The sequence below is a fragment of the Aptenodytes patagonicus genome, chromosome 14, assembly GCF_965638725.1.
Source record: "Aptenodytes patagonicus chromosome 14, bAptPat1.pri.cur, whole genome shotgun sequence".
NCBI classification, from domain to species: domain Eukaryota; kingdom Metazoa; phylum Chordata; class Aves; order Sphenisciformes; family Spheniscidae; genus Aptenodytes; species Aptenodytes patagonicus.
Window position 1 is genome coordinate 4,182,767 of NC_134962.1, and position 16,934 is coordinate 4,199,700.

Here is a 16,934-nt window from a genome sequence, read left to right on the forward strand (position 1 = left end):
ATTACCCCTTGTCCTATCGCTACAGGCCCTATTAAAAAGTCTGTCCCCATCTTTCTTACAAGGCCACAATAAGGTCTCCCCTGAGCCTTCTCTTCTCCAGGCTGAACAACCCCAACTCTCAGTTGTCGTAAACACAGAGCATCCACTCCAGAAGCACAGAGCAGAGGTCTGGGAGGATTTCAGGCAGTGGGAAGGATGGACCTCGAAGGGAACCCCAACTCCTGCCTCCAAATTAAAGGCTGGAGTGAGGCTTGTTGTGACTTACCATCATCTCTGCCTTGGCAACATCCTCCGCTCATCCAGGGCCTGCTGCGAGGTGGATCGCTTTCCCAGTCTATTCCTCTTCCCAGCTATTCAATACAAACTCACGAATTTGGGTGCATGGCCCCAGACTGTGGCCCCATGGATATCCCACCACTGCTTCGCCAGGCAGCACCGGAGCGGGGTCTCCTGCACACGTCTGTGTGAGCACAGGCAAAACCAAACATGCAGAGGCAACTGGAAAGCCAGGCAAGCGATGGGGACAGTCGGGGAAGAAATTTCAGGCCACTAAGTGTGAGCACAGGAGCGTCCACCCACCCCTCACTTGGGTTGTGCCATACATGGTCCACCTGATGATGCCCAGCAAGTTCAACCCTCTATCCGGTTGCAGAGGGGAATAGATACGCTCCCAGGAGAGGGACATTGTGATATTGGGCTTTCCAGATTCGCAGCCACTGAGGTGATAAAATGCAGTGGTTGGAAACCAGACAAATAGCCATCCCTCGCAGCACTCAGATCAGTGCTGGGTGTTTTTCTAGCCCAGAGAGGGATTAGTCCGGAGCGGCCCTATGCCAAGTGTCAGAAGGGAGACACAAGAGCCCTTTCAGCCATGGTGAACTTTATCAGGTTTTCAGTAGGAAAAAAAGATTATCTGCTCACAGAGCAGCCTTGTGAGGCTTCACATGTTCTCACCGCTTCAGGCAAACAGCAGTGGAAGGGCTTTTTCCTATCTTTTGTATGTGCAGCCACTCTTTAATGTAAATGTACTTACCAGAAATTGAATAACTCCCACGCGAGTGATTTTATACCCATCCAACATTTAAATTATGAATGCAATAATCTGCAGCACCATGAGTTACAAGGCAAGGCTAGAATTCCCGAGGCAAGAAAAGTCTATTTTTAGACCTTTCAAGCTGAAATTTTTACTAGATGTGGAAATTTGCTTCCTTCTGCTGCGTCGGGTGTTAATTTGCATTAAAAGTTTCAGGGTTTTGTTTTTCAGACTTTTGGGTGATGCCTGGTCAAACAGCAGAAAACAAAGCAGCTACTTTCTGCCACCCATCACTGGGGAAAGAGTGCAAGAAGGAAGCCCCGCATGTGGCTCTGCAGCTCTGCCCGGGTAATTGGTTGCCTAATGGGGTTACTCTGAGATCACAGGGAAGTGATGAAATTGGTTGTTTCCCTTGATGACATCCTCTGGCTGGGATGTAACCTGGCTCGGGAGTTGTGTGTGTCCTCCTCGAGCAGGGGCTGTGCTAACCCTCGCCGAATCGTTCCAGTTTTAGCAGTTGTACAACACTGCTGTCTAGAGATTTCAGAAAAGATGCTCCTGACTCATATTTGCAAATGCCATTTATATTCATGGGTTATTTTCTTCTCTAGTTTTTTTGAGGATTTTTTTGTATTGCAGGGGCTTGTTTTACTCATTGCTCTTTTTCTGTGTGTGGTACCCAAGAGAGACCGAAACACGGTGCAAACCTCTTGTTACCCAATTGTGCGTGGCAGCAGCAGAAAATAAATGAGAAAAAAAAGGATCAGATACATCACAATAACCAGGAGCTCCTTTCTGCTGGGCGCTGCGAGGGGTCTGTGTCATCCAGAGCACGGAAGAAGCACCGGTCCAGGATGAGCAGCTCGGGGGTGGATCACTTTTTGCTTCACGTAAAGGCATTTATCAGCAGGGCTGATAATAACTGGTTGGCAAAATGCGATGCTCCTTCCAAATCAGGACTGTAGAGCAATGCCTTCCACGCCAAGCTCCACCTGGGATTACAGCGGGGCGAGAAATCCCAGCCCTGGCTGGGAGAAGCCACTCTCTTCTCCAGACAAATCACCCCATCACCATTTCTTAATCAAATGCTGCCAAAATGGGAGTGCTGGTACCGACTTGTCTGCCCAAACCCAGCTGTGTGGCAGCTCAGTGGCAAGAGCTAAGCATTGTTGTTGTGCCTGTGAATATCATATATGGACCATGTACAGAAACAGATGCTGAATCTCTGTAGGAGCCCAGGTTCCCCAATACCCCATGAAAGGCTGTAGAAGAGTAGATGGACCTTAATTTCCTCCCTTTTGCAGAGAAATGCACTGCTTTCCCTGATGTCATCAGGCTTTGGTTGTGCTTGGGGGGGGGGGGGGGAAGATTGTGGCAAATGGAGATGCAATTCTCTTAAAACATTGTCCTTTTTGAGAAGTAGCAGCAACAAAAATTGCACGAAGATCAAAGAGAAAGGAGGCTGTACTCAGGGACAACTCAAAAATAATACGGGGCAGTTGCTGAGCAACTCTCCAATGCAAAGTATTGCTATTTTCTGGTTCCTCCCCCATCTGTACAAGAGGGATGGTGTCTAGTATTAGTCAAAGAAAAAGTCCGTGTGATTGCCTGAGTACAATTAGATCTAAGGTCTTCACAAACAGCTCCTATCAATCAACCTCAAGCCATTGATCTTACATCTAAAGCACTTATTGAAAAATAAATTATGCTTTTTTTATCTAATCAACTATTAAGGATTCTTTTCTTCCTTTTTGAGGCTGGGTAAATAAAATTTTTCCATCAGAGCTTGCTTAATAATTATTCTGGACACACAGTGGACCAAATCCTGAGTGCGAAGCAAAGCGATGACTCAGAAACCAAAAGCTGATTTCTTTTTCTCTGGTCTTCTTTTTTTGTTGGAATAGCTATTCTTTAACCAGGCGTTCACACAATTTGGTGCACACTGCTAAATGCATTCCCATAATCAGGGTATTGTCTGTTATCTGCCTAGAGCTGTGAAGCACATGTGCCACGGGGATCTGCCTGCTTCAAAGTGGTACCCAAGGATTTTACCTTTCTCCTCCCACAGTTGGTTCGTCCCTGTCCTGCTTTTGTGCGGCTGCTCGCGCTTGGTTCCAGATGCAAAAATGCTTTTGTCCTCCGAGGAGGGGCAGCAAGTAGCCATCCGTGGGGATCATCCAGCATCAAGATTGCACTGACACTGTCAGACGGCGCGTGACATCGGGAAGGGCCTGGAGGGGCAGACGCCATGACAACTCCATAGCAGGGCTGGGACCTAAGTCAGGTGGTCGCCATCCTTTCGCTCCTGCCGGGGTCCCTGGGGAGGAGATGTTTAGATTCCCCGATAGCCATGGAAATATGTCGCTTCATCTCATTTTGTTGCAGAAGTGAATAAACTTGAGGCTCCAAAAAATGAGGAATTAGCAAGACTGCCTTGGGGTTGACGCAGGCGAGCCGGGCAGGGAAGCAGGTCTGTGTGTTCAGATCTCTGCCAACACACATCTGGAGTATGAGGCTGTGGCCCACTGCCTGCAACCCCTTGACGCACACAGAGTGATGGAGGGGAAAAGCCCAGAGCTCCCCTGATCTCCACCCCAGCCCGCAGAAATGGGGGGACCCCACTTTTCCATCACCCTCTCCAGTGGGGCAGGATGGAGATGAGACTGGACACCCTGCCGTGCACCCCACTGGGAAGGGTCCCTGCGAGCATCCCTGGAGCGGGGTCAGCTACAGGATCAGATCAGGGACCAGCCGAGCCCCCGCACGGTGCTTCTTCCCAGAGGACGGACCCGAGGCAAAACAGATGCTTGATCCACGTGGGCATCGGCGTGGCAGGGCTTGCCCTGCTATTTTCCAGTGTTTTTTAAAAAATACCCTTTGAAAGCAGCGCAGCCAGCTCAGCTCTGCCTCTTGGATGTTGGCAGGCTGCCACCCTTTAATTAAGTCTGCTGTTATGTCTAACGCTGGTGGCAGCGTTTCAGGGCGGCAGTGTGGAGGCTGTGGGAATCAGTGCCGGAGATCAGGTGGCTGCGGAGCTGTGTGATGACTTAGACGTTCGGGCTAATATGCCAGAGTAATAGTGTCAATATTACCACCCTTGCTGATCAGATCGGCTGGTGAGCACAGATCCAGCCAGGGCACGGAAAAACTCCTTTGCCTGCAGGGAAGAGGGTGGCTGGGAGCAGAGGGCTTTGGTTTGAAACCCAGCTCCTCACTTCATGGCACAAACCGTGGGGAAAAGTGCTGCCAGAGCCCCCTCTAAAGTCCCCTGGTACCAAGGTGTCTGCCAGCAGCGTGAAGCCAGCTCAGCAGGCTCAAAGCCGCACTCACCTGTGCCCCGTGCCCATGGGCAGCCCATGCTTCGAGGGCTGCCGTTGGTCCGTGCCCGGCTGAACTGGGCCTGAGCTGAGCTTCCAGCCCAGGCGAAAGGAGCGGGGACTGAAGAAGGGGCAGCTTTTGCATCTCTCACTGTGCTGGAAACCAGACCGCAGGTCAAGTCTGGGTAGTTTTGCCTCCACTTCTGGTTGCTCTGCATGCAGCAGCTCAGATTCACGCTGTATCACGTGTACATCGATAAAATTAGAGTCTGTGACCAGGTGCATTTCACTGTTACGGACCCTCTTTCTTGCAAGGTGCAAGTTCTTATTGGTGCTTTCTTCAACCTCATTTCTCCTCGCACGGCCTCCCGGGAGGAGAGGTCTGTTCCTCTTCCGTCCACCCAGCCGCTCCGGTTGTGCAACCCCAGGATTGCATTTTTATGCCAGTGTGCAATGACTGTGCCCAGGACACGGTGACGAGGCACAGAGAAGCGTGTGTCCACCTCAGACCCAGCTTTCTAGCAGCCACGCTGCAACTCCCCGTCCCCACTGTCAGCTGTGTCCTGCAGGGAGTGTGAAAGCTGAAGGGGATGCTTTGGAAAATCAGCTCCACGTTGCAAAGTGCTTTGGGATCTTGACTGGGATGTGGGACTCTGCCTCCACCAAGTGATCAGCAGAAAGAAGAGGAGAGAAAAGCCTGCTCAAGGCGGCACTTGTGTAACTGCAGACTGGTGCACAGCACCCTGCGATTTGTATTCTGCCTCCTGATCTTCATCAGCTGTACCCCGCTGCCCCAGAGAAGCTAATTGTTCCCTTGTCCCCACAAGGCAGGCTGATTTGATCGGCTCTGCTTGCAGATAATGCCATAGACAGAGCGGTGTTGCAATTAAATATTTTCCCTGCTCTATGCTAATGAGAAGCAGGAAGAGCTAACAGAATGCACAATGGCAGATAATTACAGGCCAGCAATTACCGACACAATCCTCTTTCCTCCTTGTCCTCGCACTGCTTTTTCCACTGCTACACACTTGCCATGAGCCTGACACAGCGACCGGAGCTGTGAAGATGATGAGCAGAGCAACAGAAGAGCTTTTTGAAGCACATCCCCCTGAAGCTACATCAGCCCTGACCATCTCTTCATGGCGTGTTTCTGCAGGACTGCATGGCCAGGGCAGGGAGGGGGAGGTTGACTTCAGCTGGTCTGAGCTGGTAAAACTAGTATCATTTAAAAAAAAAAAAATCCTAATTATGATAATTGAATTAAGGGACTATTATGGAATATTTCCTGCTTGTTTTCAAGAGGGCCTGTAACTTGACAAAACTTTTTGAAGTGCTTTCCCAATCGCTTTCATTTCTTGCTCAATACAGAGTATTTAGGAACTGTTTTTCAAAATACTGTGTACTTCGCACAATTAATTTGGATGTGAAAGCCTGCCAGTGTGTGCTGATGCTCAAAAAAGGGCTGTGACAGGCTGGGGAGATCACACACATAACATCGATGCGTGCGAACAAATGAGCACATTTTTATACATCAAAGCTCGGATGGGATTGCTTTGAAACTGGTGAAGTGCTTTAAAACAATGCCATAATATTCTTAACTGCCAAGTGTCACATGGAATGTTATTCAGAATCCCTTCCCTCTCCTTCCCAACCTGCCTGCAAACAAGTGGGATCTGCAAAGCCCGGCTGTGGGCGCTGGGAACAGCATCAGCTGCGTGTGATGCATTATTAACAACTGGAATTATTAACTCCATTTCAGAAAACTGTTCTGTGCCTCTACGCACAATTGTTTGCAAAATTATTTGAACAATTCATCTTGTACCTGAGCAAACGCAATTAATTTTTCGCCGTGCTCTGCAATCCCTCCCTTTTTTTATCGCGGCATGACATGGTGATGCATGATCAGACAACGCTGACAGACAGCAGAAAGCAAAGAGAAGGGGAAATAGCATCTGAAGTGACAGGTAGAGCCTTTCCTGCAAACCACCTAACTCGCAGAGTTAAAGCGGAGCAAGACAAGGGGAAATGAAAAGAGAAATTGCACTGGGGTCCTGGCTGGGAGGTGGCAGCAGGACGGTGGGACCTGGGCCCCGGTGAGAGGTGGGGAAGGTGAATATCCCAGCTCCTCACCTTCTGCCAAAGCTTTTAGCCACCAGGGAAATACTAAAGGCAACTGGCACCAGTTTGGTCCCCTCCTCCGTTCCCAGTTGCCCTGACCGTGCTTTTCTGCCCAGCGCCAGCGGCAGCTCCGGGGAGCACCCCTCTGCCCACGGGGAATTGTTGCTTTTTCTCTCCTTCTGGTTGGGAAATAGGAAAACCACCTCTGCACGGTGGCCAGAGAGATACCCCCGGGCCCCGTGGGAGCTGTATAACCACAGAAAACCTCAGCGCCCTCACTCTAAATGTAGGTCTGCATCTCATTCCTATTTTTGCTGCTCTCCTCCGTTTTCCAAGCAAATTACTAAGGAATCCTCCACCAGCCTAGCACCGACCCAGCCTTCATCAGCTAATACCACCCGCAAAAATTGCATGACAGAGTTTTGTGTCTGGTTGACATTCATTTCCAAGCTTCCCCATGTCTTGTAGGCCCTGTGAAAGACAGGAAAGAAGAACAAAAGAGACAGGTGGGGAATTATTTCTCGCTTCCCCTTCCCTGCTAACCGGCGATGTTTCACAGCCTCCGTGCGGCGGGGAGACGTGGGAAGCGACAGGCAAGAGGAGTTTCTGTGGCCGCTGGTTTTGGGATAAGCAGGTAGGGTTTATCATGCAGGCTAAAAGGAAACCTGGCTCCTGGTATCCCTCAAATTCTCATTCCTATAACATGCACTCCTGTGCTAGAACACACAGGAAAATTGCTGATTGACCATCATCCCTTGGAGGTACAGGGTCCGATCAGCGACCCTGTGCATTACCAGCCAACAACTAGGGGGATGACAGCAAACGCCCTCCAGAAGGAAGACCTGGCTCCTGCACAACTTGTTTTTCTGCAGCTCTTGTGTGATTCAGTCCCTTAATTCACACTGGAGGCGTCTAACATTATTTCTTGTCCTCGGTTTCTCCCAGCACCCCAACTCCCACCTCCAGCGTGGCTGCACCCTGGTTAGGCAGAGGTCAGTGCTGGCAGGACATGACTACTTATTGCAGAGAGGAGGACTTTTGGTTTTCCTCTTTTTTCCCGTTATTTGTTCCAAGATGGTCTGAACTCTGCTAAGATCATAGCGACTGTTGCATTTGGTGGCAGCTGTGTAGCGTTTGGCATCCCCCATGACAGCTTAGCTGAGCGGTTTCACAAGACGAGGAGTATCATAAGTGCAGTCAGGAAAATGAGAATCCTATTACTTACAGCAGCAGCAAACTCCCTCTCTTTACAGAGGAATGGCCCAGAAACCTCAGCAAACACCAGGCTGGGTGGTGAGATGGATTTTGTGGCTAAAACACTGTTTGCTGCAAGCCAGCCCAATAAACAGACCTGCTGGGGGTTTCAGCTCCTCTCTGGACCCAGGAGACCTCTGGTTCCTTTGCCCCATACTATTTCTCTCTGCACAAATCTGACTCCAAATGACTGGCTTGTCTAGAGGCCAAAGCAGCTCCAGGAATGTAGATTTGGGCTTGGAAGGGGAGGACGGTAGATAGCAGCACAGGCAAAAACATCCTGAGCATCATTGCAGCTTCACCTGCAGGGAGCTGATGCTTCCCAAATGCTTTGTCTTCCTCCTGTCACCGTGTCCCTTTTAATCCCTCTTCCCCATGCTTTTGTAGTCAGATGCCTGACATCATACTCTCTATTAGTCTCTGCTGCCTTATAACAAACATCAAAAGGAAGCCTGAAAAGATGAGGAATCAGAGATCAGGACCTGGAGCAATAGCTAATAGAAGAGAATACATTAGGCACACCAAGGCTCAATATGAAATACATTTTCCATCTGCCTTTGTTAGACAGATCTAAGGGCAAGCTTAGTGTTGTCACAAGCAGCAAGAGATGGGGTTGAGACAGGAGGTTTTATGAGAAAAGCCAGGAGTCGGGGAAAATCCTTGTACAGATGAAGGTCTTTCTAAATTAGACTGATCTGGAGACTGCAGGCGACTGGGGGTCAGGCTTTGGAAGGCAATGGGCAGGCCAGGGGAGCAGTATCCATCCCTCTGCTAGCAAACTTGTAATTGGGGAGCTGAGCAGAATCTGGCCTCTTCAAACACGCAAAAGAAGTATCACGGTGGCTCGCAGGGGGTGGGACAGGGAACCCGGCAGAGCTGACGAGAGCCGTAAGGACAGAGGGACATGTTCCCCTTTCCCCAGGAAGGGTACCTTCCTTCGGAGAAATGCACTTGCTAACTGACTGTGAAGATGTTGGACCTTACAGCCTTTCACAGATTGCCCTTGAAAGTGCTTTTAGCAGCACAGCCACTTGGAATTCCTGCTAAGAGTGACAACAGCAGAATCTCTAGTAACCATTGCCTGCCCTTCACCCCCAGGATCCCTCGGGAGATGGATCTACAGGCCAGCCCAGGGTGCCCGTCTGATGAAGGTGCCAGTCACAGCCCATAACCGTACAGCAACTTTTCGGACAGGCAGCTTTGGTCCAGCCAAGCCAATTCTGCCTGCATCTCCGCTTGTACCTCCCCAGCATCTCCTCCCTGGCCTCCTGGGCAGCAGAACAGAGTTTTTAATTTCAACGTCCTGTTCTCCCCTCTCAGGGACAACCCGCACACTTCGGATGAGGTCTCCAGCTGGTGCGGAGGTCACCGGTGAGAAGCCGTGTACCCATCCCAGGACTCTATGAGTATGGTGTCGGGCTGTTCTCAGGGGCTGCGTGTGAACAGGAGTCTTTTCTGTTTCTCATGGCTGGCTCAGATGAAGAGCCCCCTACCCCGAAGAGGTGCAGCCCAGCCTGGAACAGCGGAGATTGCCCTGTCTGCGTGGCAGAGGGACTTCTTCTGAAGAGGGTGTCTTGGTGAATGAGAGTGCTGTCCATAGGACCTGGACAAACGCCACTGGATCATTTCACAGGAGGCACTGGAGAGGGAGAGAATAACAACAAGCTTCAGTCCCTCTTGGCTAGATACTGTCCAGCAGCTTGGAGACACCAGGCTTCATTATCAGGGCCTTTGCAGAAGTCAAATGGTCAAATGAGTTAAAGCTAGCTAGACTGCTGGTTTTCCTAATCTCGGCAACAAAGATCTTGTTTGCCTTCTGCTCTTCAGAGAAATACCTTTCCTTCTGTGCTGTGTTGCTTTTACAACCACATATGCTTGGGGAATAAGTAGCAGACAGCAAATCCAAGCTTTGACTTAAGAAAAGCCCCTCAAATATTGTGCCTGAAGGACCCTCCAGCTTGTAAGACACTGAACATCTGATGGGAGGGTTTGGGCACATATTCTGCTCTCTACTATGTCGACGTGACTCTGAAGGAACTCTCTTGGTTCAGTCAAGATGTGCAGAGACAAGAGCAAAGTTGTCTTTATATTTCTGCTTGGAGATGATCTGGCAGAATGAGGGCTACGTTGTCCTCCCTGTTGCACACAATGAATTAAAGCGGTTGCATCTTCATAAGGGAGAAGAGAATTTGGCCCACGTTGAGTGGCGGTAATGAATTAAACTGAATTAAATTTTGATACATATTAGAGATATGTTAGTTACTAGATAAAGTAATATACTTAATTAGCCTAGGAAGTCTGTTAAATATTACATGAGGTTGCCAATGAGGTTCCCCCTGCAGGCCAGTGGGAAGCGAGGGAGCTGACATTTGTAGGTCTTCTCCCACAAGAACCTTATGGACTCCATAAGTGGGCTTAAACTCTACCCCTCTAATTGCTTAGTGTCATGAAGTTTCATAAAGTTTGATGAAACGTTAAGGAGCACACTGTGCTGCAGCTTGCACCAAAGCCCAGAGAAACCTAGCTCATTTCTCTACAGCTGCTCTGTTTTTCCCTCTGCCTGGGAACAGCACTGGCTTCAATTAGAAATTGTTTAGTCCTTCCCAAATGTCCTCACGTCACTCCTAACCTACACCACTTACTGCCATTAAGAGTATTAGGAATGAAGCCCAGCCCTGCTTCTTTACACCATCCCCTGATGGAGTACCAAATTTAACTGACACTTTTTCAACAGAGCTTTAACATTTACTCCTCCATGTGGCAAAATGCTTCCAGTGACGTCGGTAGCAGCTGTATACGGATATCATGTCTTGTTATTCAGACCCTGCTGTCTCTGGACTTAACTGCAGCCACCAACGCGGTCCAAGCTGACAGATGCAGGATGACTTTTGTTTTTATTCCCCTTGTGCTCTGAAATTTTCGTTTCAAAATGCAATATTGAATTGGCCTTGACAAGAACCAGGTGTTAATTCTGATCAGACAGTTACTTCATTACTAACCATATTACTCATCCTGCTCTGCTGTGTTTTCCTCCCCCAGAGTAGCTAAACTCAGCATTTGCATGCTCACAAAAGTGCGGTTGGTTTGCACAAGACTAGAAATGTGACTTTCTTTGATGACACGGTGATTTGTAATTTTAAGAAGTTAGTTCCCAAGAAGCCAAAAACAGTCACGGTAGTTTGGGACAGGTCCAACTACGAACAGTCTCCCTGGGCTAAAGTTTACATTTTTGGACACCTTGGGAGTTTGGATTTGCAGGTTACAGCTACAGCTGGGAACAGAGAGAGAGAAGGAAGGAGAGGAAAGAAGGAAGGAAGGAAAAGAAAGAAGTGAAAAGGCGTAGGATTTTTTCGGAACACAGATGGGCACATACCATGCCCATCTCTGGGGGCAATTCCCCTCCAGCCTTTGTGGTCCTTCTCAGAGACGCGGTGGCTTTGGTGCTGTTGGTGCCGTGCAGTACGGCTCTCAGCGTGTGCTGCTTTGAGAGTAGAGATGTTAGTGCTCTTCCTACCTTTTTGAAAGCTGGTTCACAGAGTATTTCTTAGCATTTTTGAGGACTATTCTTATCATCATCATCTTTATCCAACATTAAACTTGCTCCATTAAGTCCCTTGCGGTACGACAAGGAAAAGACCTTCTGCCACCAGCAGAAGTCATTTTGACATCTGGCTGAGCAGCAGGATGAAGCGTACCCAACAACTGATTTCATGATGTCCCATCCAGGTTTGGATTGCCATGCTATTTTTCTGTCCTAATAGCTCCCCAAGTCTGACAGACAAGTTGCTGCTGTTTTTATTTTTAAAAGAGAAATATATATCAGAGAGTAGCATTTCACTGGAAAGGCGTCTCTAGAATGGAAAATGCTCCCCTGGCGTTTTCTGTGTCCTATCCTCTGATGCTACATTTAAAAAATTTATATCGGGGGTTGGCTTCCCTGTTTGTGCAGTAGCTCGATGGTCTGGCAAAGCAGGAGCTCAAGGGCTGCTCCAGAGATTTCATCCTCAGCCGCTCTGGAACCTCTTTTCTCTGCCACACTGCCCTGACCCTCACCCGCGTGTGCTGGTAACTTGCGAGGGGATCTCAAAAAAGGGAATTTTCCAAACTGAATAAACGTTTCCCATGATGAAAGGCAGAAGAAAAGGAAATAAAACAAAGGGACGGGTTTCATAGTGACAGATACTTGTGCGAACGCCAGAGCACTTTCAACCCTCATCAGTAAAGACATGAACACAAAGAGGTTTTTTAATCATCTCTTTCTTTAAAGTTTGTTTCACAGACAAGCTGGCTCCACGGGACAGAAATAAGCAATGGAAAAACTACAGTTCATGCATAGCAATAGCAGCATCTCTCCTGGAGGTTTGGAGCTTGCACTGCCTCCAGCCCTGCGCATCCTCACTGCCCCCTGGAAGAGCAAACTCCTCGGTGTGGAAGCTCTGCCTCCGTGGAAATGCAAAGACAGACATACATCAAAGAGAAGGTATCAAGAAAGCTCTTATTTCCCTATTAAATGTTGCTGATGCTAATGTGTCTTTCTGATTTCCGTAACTCTTGATTTTGGGACACAGCTGTCCTCACTGTGTAATTGCAATGATGCGTATCTAAACCTGTAGCAAAGTGCACATTCCTCCGTGGGAGGGTGGGATGAGGCTGATCAACATCCAGGGGACGTTACTTCTGTCCATATGGATTATGAGTAACCCCCTCGTCATTAGCACCTAATTTACTGGTTTTATTTGATTTATTCCAGGAGAAACGGGATCTTCCATCTCTCCCCTTCGCAAAGAAGCAAGCGAGAGCAACGCCCAGATGGGCACACGCGTGTGCCCCGGCGCAGCTGAGCTCACCCACGGGTGGGATGCTTTGCCCACACGTCTGTGCCTCGCGACGGAGGCTCTTCTGCTGATGTCAAAGCACCTTGTGATTCCTGAGCTGGAGTCAAGCACATCAGTGCAAGCGCTGAATTATAGATGTGCCTGGAGTAGGGAGGCAGCAAATTTTTTAACCTTTTCAGCCATTTGCTGCTTCATGGAGTTGGGGGTATTTGTACTTAGAATTTGGCTGTGACCATCTCGGTTGGTTTGGACCGGGATGTATGCGACAGCGATTTCAGGTCATGTATTCTCTGAGACAAACCGCAGGGAGACAGTGTGTGTTAAATATAAATTTGTTTTGTTTTAATGACTCAGGCATGATTACCACTTTGTCATTTGTAGAAAATCACAGTCTCTGAAGGTGGGAGATGCTGTCAATTATGTAGCAATATTTAATCAACCAGCTAAAAAGGAATAGCTTCCTAGCTCCAGGTTTACTGTATAGAAAAGCTACCTGTGGGCAAGATGGTGCCATCTTTAGGAAACTCTTTAATGTACTCTTCACAGCTAAAAAGACATTTCATAGGCTAAAACTTAAGTGGATCAGATAAAAATAACAAAGCAAGCCAACAAAGTTACCTCATCACAGACGTATTGACATGCCTCCCAGAACAGGGAGCAACCCAACTCCTCGCATCTGGATTTCTTGGTTCATTAGAAAGATAAGGAGCATCTAACAAAATCTAAGAACGAGAACAAGCATCTAACAAAATCTCAGCATCTCTACAGCACTCCTAAGAAGCTCAAAACAGGTTTTGTGGCATGGTTCTCCACACGCAGTGTTTTGGTGTATGTCGTCTTGAGATTTTCATGAATTGCAAATAAATGCATGAGGTAACCAGTGACAGTGGTCCAAGACAAAATTAATGCATGTATAATAGGCTCTGATTTGACATGGACTATCGCATATGCCTTGTAGCTCAAGGAATCCCTCGAGTGTTACAGTAAAAACTTCTTGAACTGGGTGTTTAATAAAACCATAGTATTTTTATAATATGGGAATTATGGGGATTTAATAAAACTACAGGATGCTAAATTTTAGAAACAAGGAGAATTAAACCTGGCCTGTCGAAGAAGGTGCCTCATTGGGAAGAGCGGATGCCAGCACTGTGTCTTCGGTGGCCAGCATAATCAGTCCACGTGGAAACTTTATTTATTTGGACGAGAGCTTTTTGAGAAGGCAGAATTTCTCTGTATCTCTGCTGTCCAGCTCTTAAATCTATGTGCAATTCTGCAAGTCACAGGAGAAAACATAATGAGACGCTGAACAGAGGAAATGTATCTGCGCAAAGGAAACTCCAAATTGGTCCCTCTAGGACCTCCAAACTAAAATAATAAACAACAGAAAGAGAAGCAAGTGGCACTAAGCGACACGCATACAAAGCATGCACAAAGCACCCCATGAGTCAGACCGATGGCCTGTTTCCCCGCAATAACCAGTACCAAGCAGAGAGGCGATGGTCACCAGCAAGGCTTAGCAAAGCCAGCGGCAGTTGAAGGTCCTCAGGCACTGCTCTGTGATGTGGCAATACGCAGACTTTGCAGTGCCCAAAACCCAGGATAGGGCCAACTGCTAAATTACATCCAAAGCTCGAGTTCCCTAAACACCAGGAGGCTGCAGAAGCCATTTGTCTCTTAGCCCGAAGGCTTCACATCATAGAGAAACTCCCCAGAACAGCCACCTTACAAGAGGGTTATTCACTTCTTACTCATCCTCTGCTTGAATGCACAACTTTCAAGTGCAGCCTTCTCTTCCAGTACAAAGCAGCCTTAAAATAGCCACATATTACCCTTGCCTCTTTTTAAAGATATAGAAGGTCTGCAGAACTCGTGTTCAAGCTAAATCGTTCTCAAAAATGAAGTAGGGAAGGAAGCAGAGAGGGGAGGAGAGCTCCTGGCCCCTTGCTCGGGAGCCCCCCAGGAGAGGAATTGCTTTGCAGGCAGTGGCAGCAGGGCTGCCCCCAGCTCTTCACCCTTCCTGGGGGCTTCTAGGGCTTGTCTGCTAGTGTAGCTGAGCCACACATGTGCGTTCAGGAAACACTGAATTACCTTAGCACCGAGGCTGTGAGATGTGGCTCCTCGGTTGCCTCACTGCAGCCAGCTGGGACGTGCCTGCAGCAGGGCAGAAGCCCTCGAGAGTGGGTTCGGGAGGGAACTCTGGGCTGGGATGCCTGCATCTGCTGTCCCCGGTCCCTGCTTCTCAGTCACAACCTTAGAGGAAACAGAAACTAGGCTCAGGAGAGCTTATAGCTGAGCTTTAGCTCTGACCCTCCAGCGAGGTCCCATTTTGGCCTCTGTATCTACACAAGAATTAAGCAGTATTCAGGCTCTGAGGCTCCGGAGGCCTCCTATCCCAGAAGAGGACCCCATGGGCTGAGTGCAGGGTGACCAATACTCCCTATATGAACATATATAAGCACTTATGAACATATGGGATATCTACACGTGGCATATGCACTGCGTAAGCCAGGTCAAAACGTTAGCTATCGTACCATCTGCTTGCATGTCTGTATGTAACCTGCTTTAACTACCCCTTCTAGGCTGGGTGATTTCCTTCATTTTATTACCAAGATAGCATGTTCCCTGAAATATATTAGAAATATATTTCTTCTGCTGCTGGAGCAAGAGAGAAACATCAGGACCAGGAAAACTATAGTCTGTTAAGTTCTGTCATCTCTTACTTATCTAACACTCCTGGCAAATTACTCTGGATAAACAACAATTGAGATTTGTCCACGTTACATTTTGCGAATCACTTTATACATTACCTTAGGTACAAAGTACGGTTTCTGCTTTCTATCTGGATGGTGAATAATGAATGACAGCTAACAAACAGCAAACAGCTCCTAGTGATAATGCTGCAACATGCACACAATGATTTGGAATTTGTAAACATTTCAATGAATACTAATGATTGTCTGAATAGCTACAGATTACAAATAACACCAGATCACAAACAGTCACAGAATGAAAGTGGTCTGTGGGTTCGTTTAACATTATGGGAAAAAAAAGCCCTTTCTCCATCACACTTGAGGTGATATGCACAAAGTTCAGGTCCTCTCCGCTGCGGCCATGCTGCAGCTGCATAGCTGGGCTGCTCAGCACCCCGGTGGGAATTCAGTCGGGTGTGTGGTTAAATCTGACCTTCCTCAAGGCAGTGCTGAAGCCACACACCAAGTTCCTCGAAGCCTCCCAGGGGCGCACTGCACCCTCCAGCCATTATCCAGGAGTGTCTTGCACACACAGCATCCTCCGCTCTCCCGCCCACGGCTCCCAGAGCCCACAGTGACATCCTCCATCGGGACGCGGCAGCGGCAGGGACCGAGTCCTCTGCTTCATGGAGTGGCTTGGGGACACTTGGCTCCCTGAGGAAGGGGACACACCACGTCAGGCAGCTGCAGGCCTGCCCAGCTGCCTGCCCATCAGGCACAGCCTGCCTGCACTGCCCCCGCACAGCACCTGGAAAAAAGAAAGCCCGGATCTAAATGCGGAGCCAGCATGTTGTCTCAGTGTTCTCAGGCAAGGTAAGGGACAGGATGAGGCTGGTCCTTGCTGGAGGCCACCCTTTGGTGGGTGCCACCAAAGGCCACCCCTGCGGGAGTGCTCGGCAGGCTCCCTGCCTGCGCCGTGCTGAGAGGTGCTCTCACCTCCCGGCTCTGCTGGCTGCAAATGATTTACCGTGATTTAAAAGAGCCCTTTCAGCCTCCTCCCAGCAGGATCAGCATCTGCTATCAAGACAGTGGCCGTGGTGGTGGGTTTGAAGAGGAATTCTCTGAGGCTCTAACAGTTCCTGATGTGAAAATAGCTGTTGGAGTAATCAGAAGGCAGCAAACCGCCTGGGCATTAGCTTCATGCATGTTTCTGGGTTTGCACAATTTTCTTGCTTTGCTTTTTTGATCTCTGTTATTCAAAGACGTACACAATTTGTCAGACTTCCCCAGAAAGAAAGGCATTTGGCCAGGGTCTCCAGCCAGTATCTTTCTCTGGTTTCCAGTGTTGCTGCTCTGCACGTCCCCATGCCGTTCTCCAGAGATGGTGATTGTGGTGAGCTGATCCTAGCCCAGTGACACGACACCCATGAAGACATTTCCACTCCTGCAGTCTGGAGCAGGCACCACACACAGGGGTTTTACAGTGGTAGGTAACTTCATCCTGGAGTATCATCAACTGAACAAAGTACTCAAACAAAAGTTATTCTCTTTAGCTATGAAAAGCTAAACAAGTGGAGGGAGCATTAATCATCCCCCTGGAGCTGGGGACTGTGGGCAAGGGCTACTCCTTGGTTTGCAGACCAAGTGGCATGGCCACTTGGTAAAGAGTCGCCTGCTCCCAGGCAGC